The sequence below is a fragment of the Macaca thibetana genome, chromosome 4 (genome assembly GCF_024542745.1).
Source record: "Macaca thibetana thibetana isolate TM-01 chromosome 4, ASM2454274v1, whole genome shotgun sequence".
Classification (NCBI taxonomy): Eukaryota; Metazoa; Chordata; class Mammalia; order Primates; family Cercopithecidae; genus Macaca; species Macaca thibetana.
This window is the reverse complement of record NC_065581.1, coordinates 130,830,905-130,846,038: the sequence shown is the minus strand read 5'-3', so window position 1 is coordinate 130,846,038 and position 15,134 is coordinate 130,830,905. Positions and strand designations below refer to the sequence as shown.

General features: G+C 42.3%; 1 long non-coding RNA gene across 2 annotated transcripts in view; it reads right to left on the bottom strand.

Moving 5' to 3' along the window:
* The window catches only part of LOC126952899 (uncharacterized), a 50,299-nt gene that overhangs the window by 22,198 nt on the left and 12,967 nt on the right, over positions 1-15,134 (bottom strand). For both annotated transcript variants that reach the window (XR_007725064.1, XR_007725063.1), the window contains exon 2: positions 4,619-4,747. This is a non-coding gene — a long non-coding RNA (uncharacterized LOC126952899). The remainder of the gene's footprint in view (positions 1-4,618; positions 4,748-15,134) is intronic.

The window sequence follows — 15,134 nt, the reverse complement described above, 5'->3', positions numbered from 1 at the left end:
TCATCCCTTCATTCCCTCTTCCTTTAAGATGTTTTCTGCCTAGGAGGTTACTCAGGCCCTTGCACATGTGGTCTCCTGGCAGCAGATCCATCTCTGATGTTTGCAGGTGGTGCAACAAGTGTACAGATGAAGGCCTCCATCCTTCCAACTCATAGTTTGTATCTTTTATGTTCTTAGCTGCTGCTTAGTCCTGCAACTTGACCCCCATGCACACTCATGTGTATGAACATTGTCCCTCCAACCCGGGAGCCTGCGAAGAGTTGCCTTTTGGACTTTCTCAGGTTAGAAGTGCAGTTAACAGCTGTAATGCTATGACTTGAAGAGTAGCCCACACAGGCTGTGGAAGGGGTAGGGTATTCGGGAGAGAAAATCCAGAGTTCAAGGTGCCCAAAGTATGGACTAGAAGGGAGTGCCTTGGTTCCAGGTGGGCATGACTCTTTCACTTCATGGGTCTCCCTCCTCTTAAAACTAAAGCAGGCACCTCAGGCTAGGATACCATTTGCCTGGGTCCAAGGGGAGAACTGTCTGGAAATCTTATTCTACCAGTCTTTCAGCCAGATCCAGCCATGGAGCTGTGTCTTAACCCTGAGAGGAAGCAGAGCTATGCCTTAAGCCAGCTCCTAAATCTACATCGTTTTCTTTGCAACTGGACACATTTTATTAATATATGTATCTATATTGCATGTAAATAGGAAAGAGGACCCTGGCTAATCCTCTTGTTAGAGGAAGACAAGAAGTCCATGAGGTTTGGGGAAACCAGGCCAAGGTTTGGGTCCAAAAGGCACCTCCTTCCAACACATGCACACCCGTTTTTCCACATGTGAGTAATTACTAAACTCTCTTTGGCCCTCACCGAGACAACCAGCAGGACTCAGGAGTTTAATGAATTTTTCTCACTTCTATGGAGGAGTAACACCAAGTTTTTATTTATCAGAAACTTAAAATGTTTTTTAATTCTGTGAGAGTAATTTAGAAATTGGCGTGAAGTGTAATTGATTTTTATAAACACGCATATCATAGATTTTTCATTAATAAGCATTTGCATTGTAATTTGTTTGCGCATGAGTGCCCTGGACTTTCCAGATGCTAATGAACAAAGTGCTAGAGTGTGCTTTCCACAAAGCGAAATTCATTATTTCCTTTTTTATTTTTAACTCTTTTCCCAAAATGAGAACAAGAGAAAGCTATTGGAAAGATAATTTCTAGAAAGAAAGGTGAACTCAGCTCTTTTTGATAATTATGTTTTTCCTCTCAATCTTGTTTAGCAAAAGCTGAAGAACTTGTCTGTCACACTCCCGATACTTTCTCTAATTAGTCCTGGCTTCATATATATGTGTATATACACACATATGAAATACTCTTTCATGTATAATATGAAAAGAGTACTCAGAATGATTGTTTGTACTGCATATAATTAAGTAGGGCTGTGTCCTGGTCTATAATCACTAGAGACTCCCTTCCGAGAAAATACTCCTGACTTAACCATACAATTTATTCTACATTGTGGTGCCTTCAGGGATACGCCCTTCTGCAGTACATTAATTTTCTCAGACAGACCAGAAATGATTACCAAGGGAGGAACCTCTTCCCATAAGACCTCTCTTTTCATTTCTTTGATATGTGTGCATCGATCCCTAAGACTCCTACAAGTCCTCATCTGGACTGCTACTTTAATTTGCAGAGCCCAAGTAAAAACACACACAAGAAAACCCCTCAAAGTCCCTTCAAAAAGCAGGAGTGGTGGTGGGGAGAGGGGCAGAAGATTTCCTTTCTTTCTCTTTTGGCCTGTCATGGGGTCTCTTACTTGCTATTTAATTTCATGCTTTCTCTGATACAGGGGTATTCACAGGGTGAGTGCAGATAGTCCCAGGTAGCTCAGGCCTGCCCAGCCACTTGGTGCATGGGATGTGTGCACCCAGCTTCCGCTCCCCCTGCAAGCCCAGGCCACTACCTGCCCAAATGGCTGTAGTCACTTGAAGGGGGTTGGGGAGCAGAGAGTGGAGGGGTGGGAGATCATGAGAGTGGATGAGCAAGCTCCTCACCCCTTTGTTCCATTGTCCTTCCGGACTTCGCTTACAAAACTCCAAGAAGAAATTGTTACACATTTTAAGGGGCTCGTGAAAGATGGGCAACTCTCCTATTATAAAAGAACTCCGCAGAAGCTTCCATAACTTCTGTGCCAGGCCAACAATGCTCTGATTTCCTGTCTTTCTGCCCCCAGTGATTATCCGGGGACTACAGATGGGGTCAGCAACATGCCTAGTCACCTGCATTGCCTAATGAACGGCTGACTGCCTCAGCATCCCTTGGGCAGAGGTGAGGAGTCACTGTTTACAGCCTGATATGGTTAGGATTTGTGTCCCCACCCAAATCTCATCTTGAATTGTAATCCCCATGTGTTAAGGGAAGAAAGTGATTGGATTATGGGGGCGGTATCCCCCATGCTGTTCTCATGATAGTGAGTGAGTTCTCACAAGATCTGGTGGTTTTATAAATGATAGTTTCTCCTGCACTCTCACATGCTCTCTGTCACCTACCACCATGGAAGATGGGCTTCTTTCCCCGTCTGCCATGATTGTAAGTTTCCTGAGGCCTTCCCAGTCATGCAGAATTGTGGGTCAATTAAACTTTTTTCCTCTGTAAGTTACCCAGTCTCTGACAGTTCTTTATAGCAGTGTGAAAACAGACTAATACATAGCTTAATTCTGGATTTATCTTGCCCTTCACTCCTCAAGCAGTCCAGGCATGGTGGCTCACGCCTGTAATCCCAGCACTTTGGGATTGATCTCTGGAGTCCAGGAGTTCAAGAACAACCTAGTGAGACTTTGTCTCTACTGAAAACAAAAATTTTTTAAAAATTAATAAAATATGAAGTTCCCACTCCATAGTTCAATGACACATGCACTATTATGTGGTTTTACTTTTCTCACAGAAAAGCTATACATACAGAAAATGCAAAACATCTAGAACAGAAGAAAATAAATCACCAGAATTGCTATCTTACTGTCCAGAAATAATTACTTAGCATTTTAGCATATGTATTTTGGTCTTTTACATATATGGCTACGGTGCCTATGTTATTGAGATATTTTAAATATTGCTTTAAAACATACTTTCATTTGCCCAATAATACACCATGAATATCTTCCATATATTATTATTAATCTAAAACATTTGAAAACTTTTGGCTGCATACCACTCACCTGGGAGCATGCGGGAAATAAAGATTCTGAAGTCTCTCACTCACAGAGATTCTCATTCATAATCTCATCTGGGGACTCATAAATCTGAAATCTGCCTTTTGAAGAAGCACCCCAGAAGATTCGGATGGAGGTGATTCTCAGAGCTTGCTCTGGCACACACTGATCTACGGTAAGATTTTAAAATGCTGCACTGTGTGCCATTATATAGGTGTGCCATAATTTATGAAACCAGTTTCATATTGTTCATTTGACATTAGTTTCTAAATTTTCACTTGCATGATTAATTCTTCAAGTAAATCTTTCTGAACATCTCCAATTATTTCCTTAGGAAAATTCTGCAAAGTGGAATTACTGGGTCAAAGAGAATGCAAATCTGAGCAAAGCAGACGGTAGTGTGAATGAAAAAGCAAATCAGTAAGCTGTAAAATACTACACGAATATGATAGAACAGCTGCCTTTTATTGAGGGACTTTTGTATACCCAGCCAGGGGTTCTTAAATTTTCTTGTGAATCAGAATCACCTGGATGGCTTGTTAAAACCAGGTTGCTGCTACCTTCTCTCCGTCCCAGTTTAATTCATTAGGACTGTGATGGGACTGGGAATCTGCAATTCTAACAAGTTTCCAGGTGATGCAGATACTGGTACTAGGCCAGGCCACACTTTGGACAGCAGTAGACATGATCCTAGGTGTCTTATTAAACTTCACAGCAGTCTTTTACAGTTAATGATTGAGACGCAGAGAGGGTCTGAGGTTATGAAGCTAATGATGGCAGAGCTGGGATTTGATTCAAAATTTGATGATTCAAAAGCTGATGGTTTTCCCACCAGGCAACCTGGTTTCTTACTTCATTTTACTGCCCACAAATAAAATATTTTAGATGTCTTCCTAACAAGCACTGAAGGTTTCAGTGTCAGCACCACCCCTCCCCCACTCCAATCTAATAGGGATGCATAAGAGAGGAGAGAGGTTAGGAAGTGTTTGGCTGAGAAATTCCTCAGGGGAAACTGGTTGGATGAGTTACATTCCACCACTCACATCAATATGAAGGGCTGCCTCCCTGCCCTGCTGTGGCCTCAATAACATGTGGACATCAAGAGAATAATTTCTCATCTCTTACTGCAACCACATAATAATCCTTCCTTGGAAGAGAGATCTGTCTTCTCCAAAAACCACCACCAAGTTTCTCTACACAATGGCCTAAATAACCTGTTTGTTCCGGCAGCTCAGAAAACAAAGCACTCCTATCAAACTGGTTGGTTAATGATACCCAGCAGAGCAAACACCCAGTGCATTGGCAGAACATGAGCCAGATTGGCTTCTAACAGACCCAGCTTAAGACGCCCAGAATCACCAAGTGAATCAGACACATTTCATAACTAAAGACACTTGAAGACCTAATTATGCAAATTTTACCTGTTTGTTACTTTGAGGTCTGGCCATCCTGCTGTCTTTCCATGTGTTGATAGTTGTGTGTGTAGATTATTTGTGTGTCATTTAGTCTCCATTTATTCATCCTGTGAGCTGAGGATTCTGCTAAGCACCCTACAAGGAGAAAAGTACTATTTTCTGTTTAAAACGTGTTTTGTGTGGCTTCTTGGATAGTGTCCCTGGATGTGGGTACCTGAGAACAATCCATCCTTACTGTTCCATTTCCTAATGGAAAATGCACTACTTTCATCCATGTGAAATATAGTCTGGGATGCTTTGTCATGTAAGACAAGGCAGGCTGTGCATTCCAAGAGATATTTTGTTTAGAGATGATAAGGAGCCTTGCACGCTCTTTGGCTTTATTATTTTCAACAACCCCCTAACTAGATAAGGAAAGGTTTTAGGTCAACAAGACTTGGGAAGTCTGCAGAGGAACTAGCATTCATAATCTGAGTTGCTCCAGCCACCAGAAGTAATGTCAATAATTGACTGTTTTGTGGCTGAAGGACTATAGTAGTTATAATTGTCTGATATAAGAAATATTCAATGACATAAGGCATTTCCTATAATGAAAAGAATTAACATTCCAACTGGATTGTTGTCCTTCAGGAATGCATTCAAGATATTTCTATATTAGGCAAGAAATTTGATTAAGAGCCTCTCTCTCTCATATGAATGGTCTTTTGTTTTTTGTTTTGTTTTGTTTTGTTTTTTTGAGACACTGCTCTGTCACTCAGGCTGGAATACAGTAGCATGATCTCAGCTCACTGCAACCTCTGCTTCCTGGATTCAAGCGATTCTTGTGCCTCAGCCTCCCAAGTAGCTGAGATTACAGGTGCACACCACTAAGTCCAGTTAATTTTTGCATTTTTAGTAGATACTGGGTTTTGCCGTGTTGGCCAGGCTGGTCTCGAACTCCTGACCTCAAGTGATCCACCCACATTGGCCTCTCAAAGTGTTGGGATTACAGGTGTCAGCCAATGTACCTGGCCATGAATGGTCTTAAAGGAGGAGTTAAAGGGGGTGGGTGAGGAACAAGAATCACAAGTCCAAGGGAGTTTCCCGGTAGGATGCGGGAGAGAGGCTTCAGGTGTGTCGGGAATATATAATCTGTAAAACCACAGCATCTTCCTTTTTACAAACAATGCTTTCAGTTTTTGCAATGCATTTAGTATCTTTCACTGCAGAGCTTTTCCCCAAACCCAGCAATTCACAAATTACACATTTGTGGAATTGTTGAAATATTTGTATGTCATCAAACCTTAGTAAACTGGAATCCAATTAGCTGGAATCATTGTAAAAATTCTATTTTTTAAGAAAATATGAGAAAATTACCTAAAACAAACACATATTACTGACTTAGTATAAAAAAAGAACATTTTTTTTCCCCAGGATATAGTACACTTTTAATAGAAATTCAGCTTAATATATTTTTAGATTATGATCATTGACAGCTGTAACGATTCCATAAGCATTTCTTTCACCAAAAGAAAATCTCATTGCTATTCTACTAAGAAAATGAGTACTAATAGATTTCAGATATATTCCTAGTAATAAAGATGAAAACAAAAGGAGCTTTCTATTTACCACTGATATAGCCACCAAGTGTAATTAGCCAGTGTACTCTAGTTACCTGTGGTATATGAAAATTCAACCTATCGATCAGTAATCACACCATGAATACCAAGTACTGTTGGCAAAATTAGTGTTCTATAGATCAGAAAATATAGCCCTAACATTCCCAGATACTAGTGTTAAGTAATCATTAGTAAATCAAAGCTTTACATTGCACTACATATGTATAAGGAGGTGTAAGCCAAATTTCTTTGGAAATGTCACAATCATATTTCCAGAGTCAAACTTATTTGAATATGGAGGCAATGAGGAGTAATGTGTAATACTTGAGCTCCTATGTCTGGCTTCAGAGTCTCTGGGCTCTTCTGCTTTCACGGCTTCCCAGATGCATGCCTTCAGGCAAATTGTTTCCCTCTGTTCTCTGCAAAATGGGCAGGGCAAGGTTGTAGAGGCGTGAAGATTTAGGGAGATAACGTGAATGAGATGCTTTTCACAAAGCCTAGCACTGAGGAAGCACCAAATTAAGTCTTAGCTATGATCATTAAATTTCCATTTGATTATTCATGCTGTGAATGTATAGATCTGTGTATTTTTTAATTTTAAGGGAAACCGACCATTTGTAGTAAATGTCTGCATAGTAACATGTAGTTTAGCAATAAATACTTAAGAATCAGGCTAACAAAATATTTGGTATTAACACAAGGTTTTATATAGCTGTTTATTTACTTATATATTTATGAGGCAGGATCTTGCTCTGTCACTCTGGCTGGAGTAGCTGGGACTAAAAGCAAGTGTCACTACATCCGGCTTATTTATTTATTTATTTATTTTTTATTATTATTATACTTTAAGTTCTAGGGTACATGTGCACAACAAGCAGGTTTGTTACATATGTATACTTGTACCATGTTGGTGTACTGCACCCATCAACTAGTCAGCACCCATCAACTTGTCATTTATATCAGGTATAACTCCCAATGCAATCCCTCCCTGCTCCCCCCTCCCCATAATAGGCCCTGGTGTGTGGTGCTCCCCTTCCCGAGTCCAAGTGATCTCATTGCTCAGTTCCCACCTATGAGTGAGAACATGCAGTGTTTGGTTTTCTGTTCTTGTGATAGTTTGCTGAGAAGGATGGTTTCCAGCTGCATCCATGTCCTGTAGGTCTGTTGGAGATTGCTTGAGGTCCACTCCAGACCCTGTTTGCCTGGGTATCAGCAGCAGAGGCTGCAGAAGATAGAATATTGCTGAACAGCGAGTGTACCTGTCTGATTCTTGCTTTGGAAGCTTCATCTCAGGGGTGTACCCCACCGTGTGAGGTGTGGGGTGTCAGTCTGCACCTAGTGGGGGATGTCTCTCAGTTAGGCTACTCAGGGGTCAGGGACCCACTTGAGCAGGCAGTCTGTCCGTTCTCAGATCTCAACCTCCGTGTTGGGAGATCCACTGCTCTCTTCAAAGCTGTCAGACAGGGTCGTTTGCATCTGCAGAGGTTTCTGCTGCTTTTTGTTTAGCTGTGCCCTGTCCCCAGCAGTGTAGTCTACAGAGACAGGCAGGCCTCCTTGAGCTGCTGTGGTCTCCACCCAGTTCGAGCTTCCCAGCGGCTTTGTTTACCTACTTAAGCCTCAGCAAAGGTGGGCACCCCTCCCCCAGCCTCGCTGCTGCCTTGCAGTTAGATCGCAGACTGCTGTGCTAGCAATGAGGGAGGCTCCGTGGGCGTGGGACCCTCCTGGCCAGGTGTGGGGTATAATCTCCTGGTGTGCCATTTGCTAAGACCCTTGGGAAAGTGCAGTATTGGGGTGGGAGTTACCCGATTTTCCAGGTGTTGTGTGTCTCAGTTCCCCTGGCTAGGAAAAGGGATTCCCTTCCCCCTTGTGCTTCTCAGGTGAGGCGATGCCTTGCCCTGCTTCAGCTCTCGCTGGTCGGGCTGCAGCAGCTGACCAGCACTGATTGTCCGACACTCCCTAGTGAGATGAACCTGGTACCTCAGTTGAAAATGCAGAAATCACCTGTCTTCTGTGTTGCTCACGCTGGGAGCTGGAGACTGGAGCTGTTCCTATTCAGCCATCTTGCTCTGCCCTCTCCCCATCCGGCTAATTTTAAATACAATTTTGTTTTGTTTTGTTTTTTTTAGAGACATGGTCTCACTATGTTGCCCAGGCTGGTCTCAAACTCATGGTCTCAAGTAATCCTTCTGTCTTGGGCTTCCAAAGTCCTGGGATTATAGACTTGAGCTACCAAACACAGCCAGCTTTATAATTTTTAAAACAAAGTATATAAAGACCTAAACTAATTTTTAAGGCTCAACAATCTTTCAAACATACAGAGTTGATTAAAAACACTCATTTTAAATAAGAATAAAAAGTTATCTATCTATATGCAAGGTAGAAAACTGAAACCATACGAACAGATACTAAGTGAGTAGCAAAGGTCTTCCTTGACCTTTATAAAACTTCCCCTCCTCCCACAAGAATTTGTATATCTTTCTAGAATTTTTTAATGTATCTACAAGCATAAAAATATGCGTATATTTATTTACAAATGGAATCACTATATCCACTATTTTTCATCTGGATATTTTTAACTTGAAACTATATCTTAAAGATACTCCTATACTTTAAAAAGATGCATGATATTCTATTATATAGATATTTCATAATTCATGAAACTTGATAAAAATTCCTGAATGATGATGTTAGAGTTCCAGTTTTTTTCTTCTTACAAAGAAAACTGGAAAATGTACCTTTGTACCTATATGCGTGTTTTTATAGGTAAATAAGGATAAATTCGGCCGGGCGCGGTGGCTCAAGCCTGTAATCCCAGCACTTTGGGAGGCCGAGATGGGCGAATCACGAGGTCAGGAGATCGAGACCATCCTGGTTAATATGGTGAAACCCCGTCTCTACTGAAAAGTACAAAAAACTAGCCGGGCGAGGTGGCGGGCGCCTGTAGTCCCAGCTACTTGGGAGGCTGAGGCAGGAGAATGGCGTGAACCCGGGAGGCGGAGCTTGCAGTGAGCTGAGATCTGGCCACTGCACTCCGGCCTGGGCGACAGAGCGAGACTCCGTCTCAAAAAATAAAAACAAAAACAAACAAACAAACAAACAAAAAAATAAGGATAAATTCCCAGCAGTGAAGATATAGTAGAACACGTTAATGACACTTAAAAAACAAAGTTAAAATACACCTTTAATGAGATTACTCAGGGCAGATTGTTAAGTTTGTGGATCACCCAGGTCCTCTCCTTTCCTGCTTACTAGACATCATATCTCACTAGAGATTAACTTGGGGCATATAGTTTTGAAGCCAAGAGTTTAGGACATTGGACCCCCACTATTTACTAGCAAGACCAGATAGTTACATTCTCTAGTCTAGTCCTGCCTGTTGTGGTTATTGTGAGAATCGAATGAGATGTTGAAAATCAGCATTGAACACAGCATTATTTAGCACTGGTGTTTTAGTCCATTCTGCTATAACAAAATACCAAAACTGGGTGGCTTGTAGACAATAGAGATTTATTCCTCACAGTTCTGGAGACTGAGAAGTTCAAGATCAAGGCAATGGCAGATTCAGTGTCTGATGAGGGCTCACTTCCTCACAGACAGCACCTTCTTACTGGCAGGAGGGGCCAGGGGTTTCTCTAGGCCTTTTTTGCAGGAGCACTAGTCCCATTCCTGTGGGCTCTGCCCTCACGTCCTAATCACCTCCCAAATGCCCTGTTGCCTAATCACCTCGGGGGTTAGGATTTCAATATATAAATTCTGGAGGGACAAAAACCTTCAGTTCATTACAACTGCTAACCCCTCAGTACATGTAGCAATAAATAGTTAATAATTTCTTATTAATACTTTCTAATTAATCTAGTGATGATTATTCTTAAGGAACACTAGACCAGGATTTTCCAAATTTCCAATTTTTTCATATCGACCTAAGCAGTGTTATCCATTTATCACTTACTTGGTGTATATTCCCTCCTATGCTTAAAGACTATCGTTAATTTTTCTCTTGAATTTTATCTACAGATTTCAAATATCTTTACATTTTCTCCCAGAACTATTTCTCAAACAGTGAAGTCAGTTTTATTACCCTGCTTCAGGCCTTTACCCAGTCTGGAGAAAGACTGGGCACCTATTCTACAAGAAACCTGGTCCAGAGCTGGATATAGAGGAAAAAAAAAAAAATCAAATTCTTTTTTTTTTTTTTTTTAAATTGAATTGTTCACTGAGTAGTAACAGGCAAAAACCATGATTGCAAGAATATCTGTGAAGGTTACTATGTTACCAAAGGCCTTTTGAATGACTGTCTGAGGCTCTGCTCTCAAACCCTGGCAGTGGAAAGCAGAGGCCTGGTGAGCCAGGCTCCCCTGCAGCCCCACACCAGGCTCTGCCCATCAGGAACCCCACATCAGAGGAGCGAACTGAAAAGTAGGAACCATATGGAGTCCTTTATTTATATTTTTTTCTTGGGAGGTGACAGTGACAATTAGAGCGTCTGGCAGTAGGGGCAGAGGTTCTGGTGTTTGTTGTCCAGTGTCAGCCTGGACTTTGGCTGCCTCTGCCCAGCGGCTGGGCAGTGTCGGGGAAGAGGGCATGGAGACCTCTCTGGGCGGTGCTCCTGGGTGCACGGCCTCCAAGGCTGGCTCTCTGGCTTTCTTGCAACAGTTCTGAATGCTGCTGCATTTCTTTGCTGCTTAAAAAGGTTGAATGAGTTTGGCTGTTTATAACTGTGTACCCCAAACCCCAATTTCCTCAACCCCTACACTCTTCCCATTTCCTCATTTCAGTGCATGGTAACTTTGTTCTAAGCCAGTTGCTTGGATCCATCCATGACTTCACTCTTTCTCTCCATTTCTCTCAATAGCAGCATTAATTATTTTCATATTAAAGACAGAGTCTTGCTCTGTTGCCCAGGCTGTAGTGCAATGCTGAGATCACGGCTCATTGCAGCCTTGACCTCCTGGGCTCAGGGATCCTTCCCATCTCAGCCTCCCAAGTAAATACAGGCACATGTCACCACACCCGGCTCATTTTTTAAAATTTTTAAAAGAGATGGGGTCTCACTATGTTGCCCAGGCTAGTCTCGAACTCTTGGCCTCAATTGATTCTCCTGCCTCAGCCTCCCAATGTGTTGGAATTACAGGCATAAGCCACTGTGCCCAGCCTTGTCTTTATCAATAGGCTCTCAGCCCCCATAGCCTATTGTTACCCAGATACTAGAGTGATCTTTCAAACAGTAAATCAGATTATGCTGCTCCTTTTCTTAGCACCCTCCTCACTCTGATTAAAGAGTTCTACTGTGGCCTCCAAGACCCTAAAGGGGCTGCTCCCTTGTTGTTTATCTTTAACATTATCAAGCACCCACTTCCTTCTGCACTCACTGCTGCCCACACACACTGGCCCCAGGTTTACAACCTTCTCCCAGGCAGCTCCCACACACTGCCCCTTTGCTAGTCTCAGAACACTCCCAGCACGCCACCACCTCAGGGCCTTCTTGTTGGATCTTTTGTGCCCGGCAGAGCTTCCTCCTCTCTAAGACCCCCACTCTCCATCATTTCTGCAGTACCTAACTACCTTATTTCTTCTAATGCCCTTCCCTTAATCTCCCCAGGTCACCACACCCAGCTCTCTTACTCTGCTGTTTTTTTTCCACAGCATTTCTTTTTTAAAATTTTCTTTCTTTCTTCTATTTTTCAGTCCCCAATGTGACAGTAGCCACAGCATTCCTTATCCTTCAAAATATGTATCAATTTGCTTATTTGCCTATTGTCTGTCTCTCTCCCTATTAGAATATAAGCTTCATGGAGGCAGGGACTGTCTGATTCCTGCTATACCCTTAGGGTCTAGAATGTTGCCTGGTTAATAGTAGCTACTCAAAAAATGTTTGTTGCATAATTAAATGAATGAATAAATGAATATGGATGCATACGGTATTCTCTATTGTCTGAGAGTTTATAAGGAGGTCATTACCAGTCACTCAAAGAAACATTGTAAAGGCAGCAACCTTAATGAAAATCAGTCAGAAGCCTTGAAGGAAATGACCGATTTTCTCAATGTTCTACATTTCAATGAAAAAGAAAAGTTTACTCGAAGATTTACTAAGGTCTGACTGAAGGCTCTCTTAACCTTAGTCAGAGACATCCGTGGTACAATTTAAGGGGCACATTATGGAACCACTCGCCGAAACCAACTATTTTCTCTGGTCTATCATAATGTCTAAACTTCTCAGTATTTATTATTTTATTTATTTTACAAATATGCCAGGTCCTATTCTAAGAAGTTGGGATATAGCAATCAAGTCAACGTCCTGTCCTCATTCTAGTTGGGAACAGACCATAAAGGAGGAAACACATGTATAGCAAGCACCAGGTGGTAATAAGAGCCAGGAGAACAATGACCACAAGTGAGGGAGAGGTGGAGGTAGAGATGGGTCTGTGTGGCTTTTAAGGTAGGGAAGCCAGTGTTAAGGAGGCCCAGATGAGGCACGGGAGGAAGCTATGCAGACAGTGTTCAAGTTGCTTTGAAGACATCTCCATGGAGGACAGCGAAGGTGACCTTTGGCTATCTAGGAGATGTTGCCTAGGCATCCACCATACTCTTGGAGTTTGTGTGTTTTTGTTTGTTTTTGAGACGAGATCTCACTCTGTCACCCAGGCTGGAGTGCAGTGGTGCAAACATGGCTCACTGCAGCCTCAACTTCCCAGGCTCAATAGATCCTCCTACCTAAGCCCCCCAAGTAGCTGGGACTACAGGCACTCACTACCACACCCAGCTGCTTTTTGTATTTTTTGTAGAGACAGGGATTTTGCCATGTTGCCCAGTCTGGTCTTGAACTCCTGGGCTCAAGTGATCCACCTGTCTCGGCCTCCCAAAGTGCTGGGATTACAGATGTGAGCCACCACATCTGGCCCGAGTTTGTGTTTTTAGCCTAATTTCTGTGTACGATGTTTTACTCGATGTAAAATAATAGCCTCAATTCTGTGTACAATGTTTACACTATTATAGTGCACGTATTACTTTTAAAATAATGTGCTATAGCCATATATAGACTATGCGAATTTGAGGTTCTTTCTACATATATCTCAAAATCATGAGGATGCATGCTGCCATGCCATTCATTGGTCAGGTGCCAGTCACTAATGGTAAGGAGCTGGGATTGCACCACAGTCAATAGTCAGAGGCTACACAGCTTTTTCTTGTTGTTGTTAAAATAAAAATGAAAGCGAAAGACAAGGTGAGTGAGTATATAGCTAGAATTTTTATATCTCTCTACCTCCAATTTGTCAAGACTTTGGGTTGTAGCATTCCAGTTTATTGGAAACAAGCTTTGTTTCAATTATGTTTACCCAAAGCCAAATTCAAGTCAGTTTTCAGGATGTTTGATTTTGATTTTTCTCCTGCCAACATTTGCCTGATTGGGTTGAATTTTATGTTTTCTGCATAGTTGTCTTGCGGGGAAAAAAAAATTGTGTAGGAGCTATAATTATCATATAACTATCAAATATCTTCATTGTAATTTTTTTCATCCACTAACTGTGTGACTGGAAACAAGGCCTATGGCCACTCTGTTTCACTTACACAACATGTGAAATGAGGATAATATCTGACATGTATCCTCTTTCAGAAATACTTTGAAAGCATACTTCATGCTCGTAGAGGGAAAATGACACATTGCATTTAAAGCCTTATTAATCCTCTCATCTGAAGATAATTGTCATGTCTCCACGTGTCTCAGGTAGCCTAAGATTTTGGGAAAATAGGAAACGTTGAACTATTTTGCGTGCAATTTCTAGGAAGGAAGTGCATTTTTAAAGAAAATATTTATTTATTTATTTATGAGACAGAGTCTTACTCTGTCACCCAGCCTGGAGTCTAGTGGTGGGATCTCAGCTCACTGCAACATCTGCCTCCCAGGTTCAAGCAGTTCCACTGCCTCAGCCTCCTGAGTAGCTGGGACTACAGGCAGTACACCACCATGCCTAATTTTTGTATTTTTAGTAGAGACGGGGTTTTTTGGCCAGGCTGGTCTCAAACTCCTCACCTTAAGTGATCCACCTGCTTCAACCTAGGAAGTGCATTCTTGTCTTGACTTTTCTCCTTATGTGTTGAACACAGTAGACCATTTCCCTGGGGCCACCTTGTACCACGAGGTGACATATGGACAAAGACAGTGGCCTGACTGAAGGTTTCTCAGGACCAGATGGGTGGGAATCTGCCCGCTTTCCCTGAACTGGTCATCTTTCATGTGAGGAAAAAGTAGATTTCTTCTCTTCTCTTTTTTTTTTTTTTTTTTTTTGAGACAGAGTCTTGCTCTGTCGCCCAGGCTGGAGTACAGTGGCATGATCTCAGCTCCCGGGGTTCAGATTACTCTCCTGCCTCAGCCTCCTGAGTAGCTGGGATTACAGGTGTGTGCCACCATGCCCAGAAATATTTTTGTATTTTTAGAAGAGATGGGGTTTCACCACATTGGCCAGGCTGGTCTCGAACTCCTGTCCTCAAGTGATCTGCCCACCTCGGCCTCCCAAAGTGTTGGGATTATAGGCGTGAGCCACCGCGCCCAGCTTGATAGAGAAGTAGATTTCTTTTTCGTGTAAGCTGCAGTCATTTTGGATTTTCTATTATGGCAGCCAAACCTAACCTTCATTAATGCACACCTGTGATTTGAAAGCGTTTGGGTGCTATTAAAAGCCACCATATATTTCTTCTCGTTTTACTTCTTCAATAATCCTATGAAGTTCAAGGAACAAGAATTGTCACTCCCGCTGGGCACAGTGGCTCATGCCTGCAATCCCAGCAATTTGGGAGGCCAAGGCAGGTGGATCACGAGGTCAGGAGTTTGAGACCAGCCTGGCCAGCATGGTGAAACCCCATTTCTACTAAAAATACAAAAAATTAGCCAGGCATGGTGGTCCGCGCCTGTTGTCCCAGCTACTCGG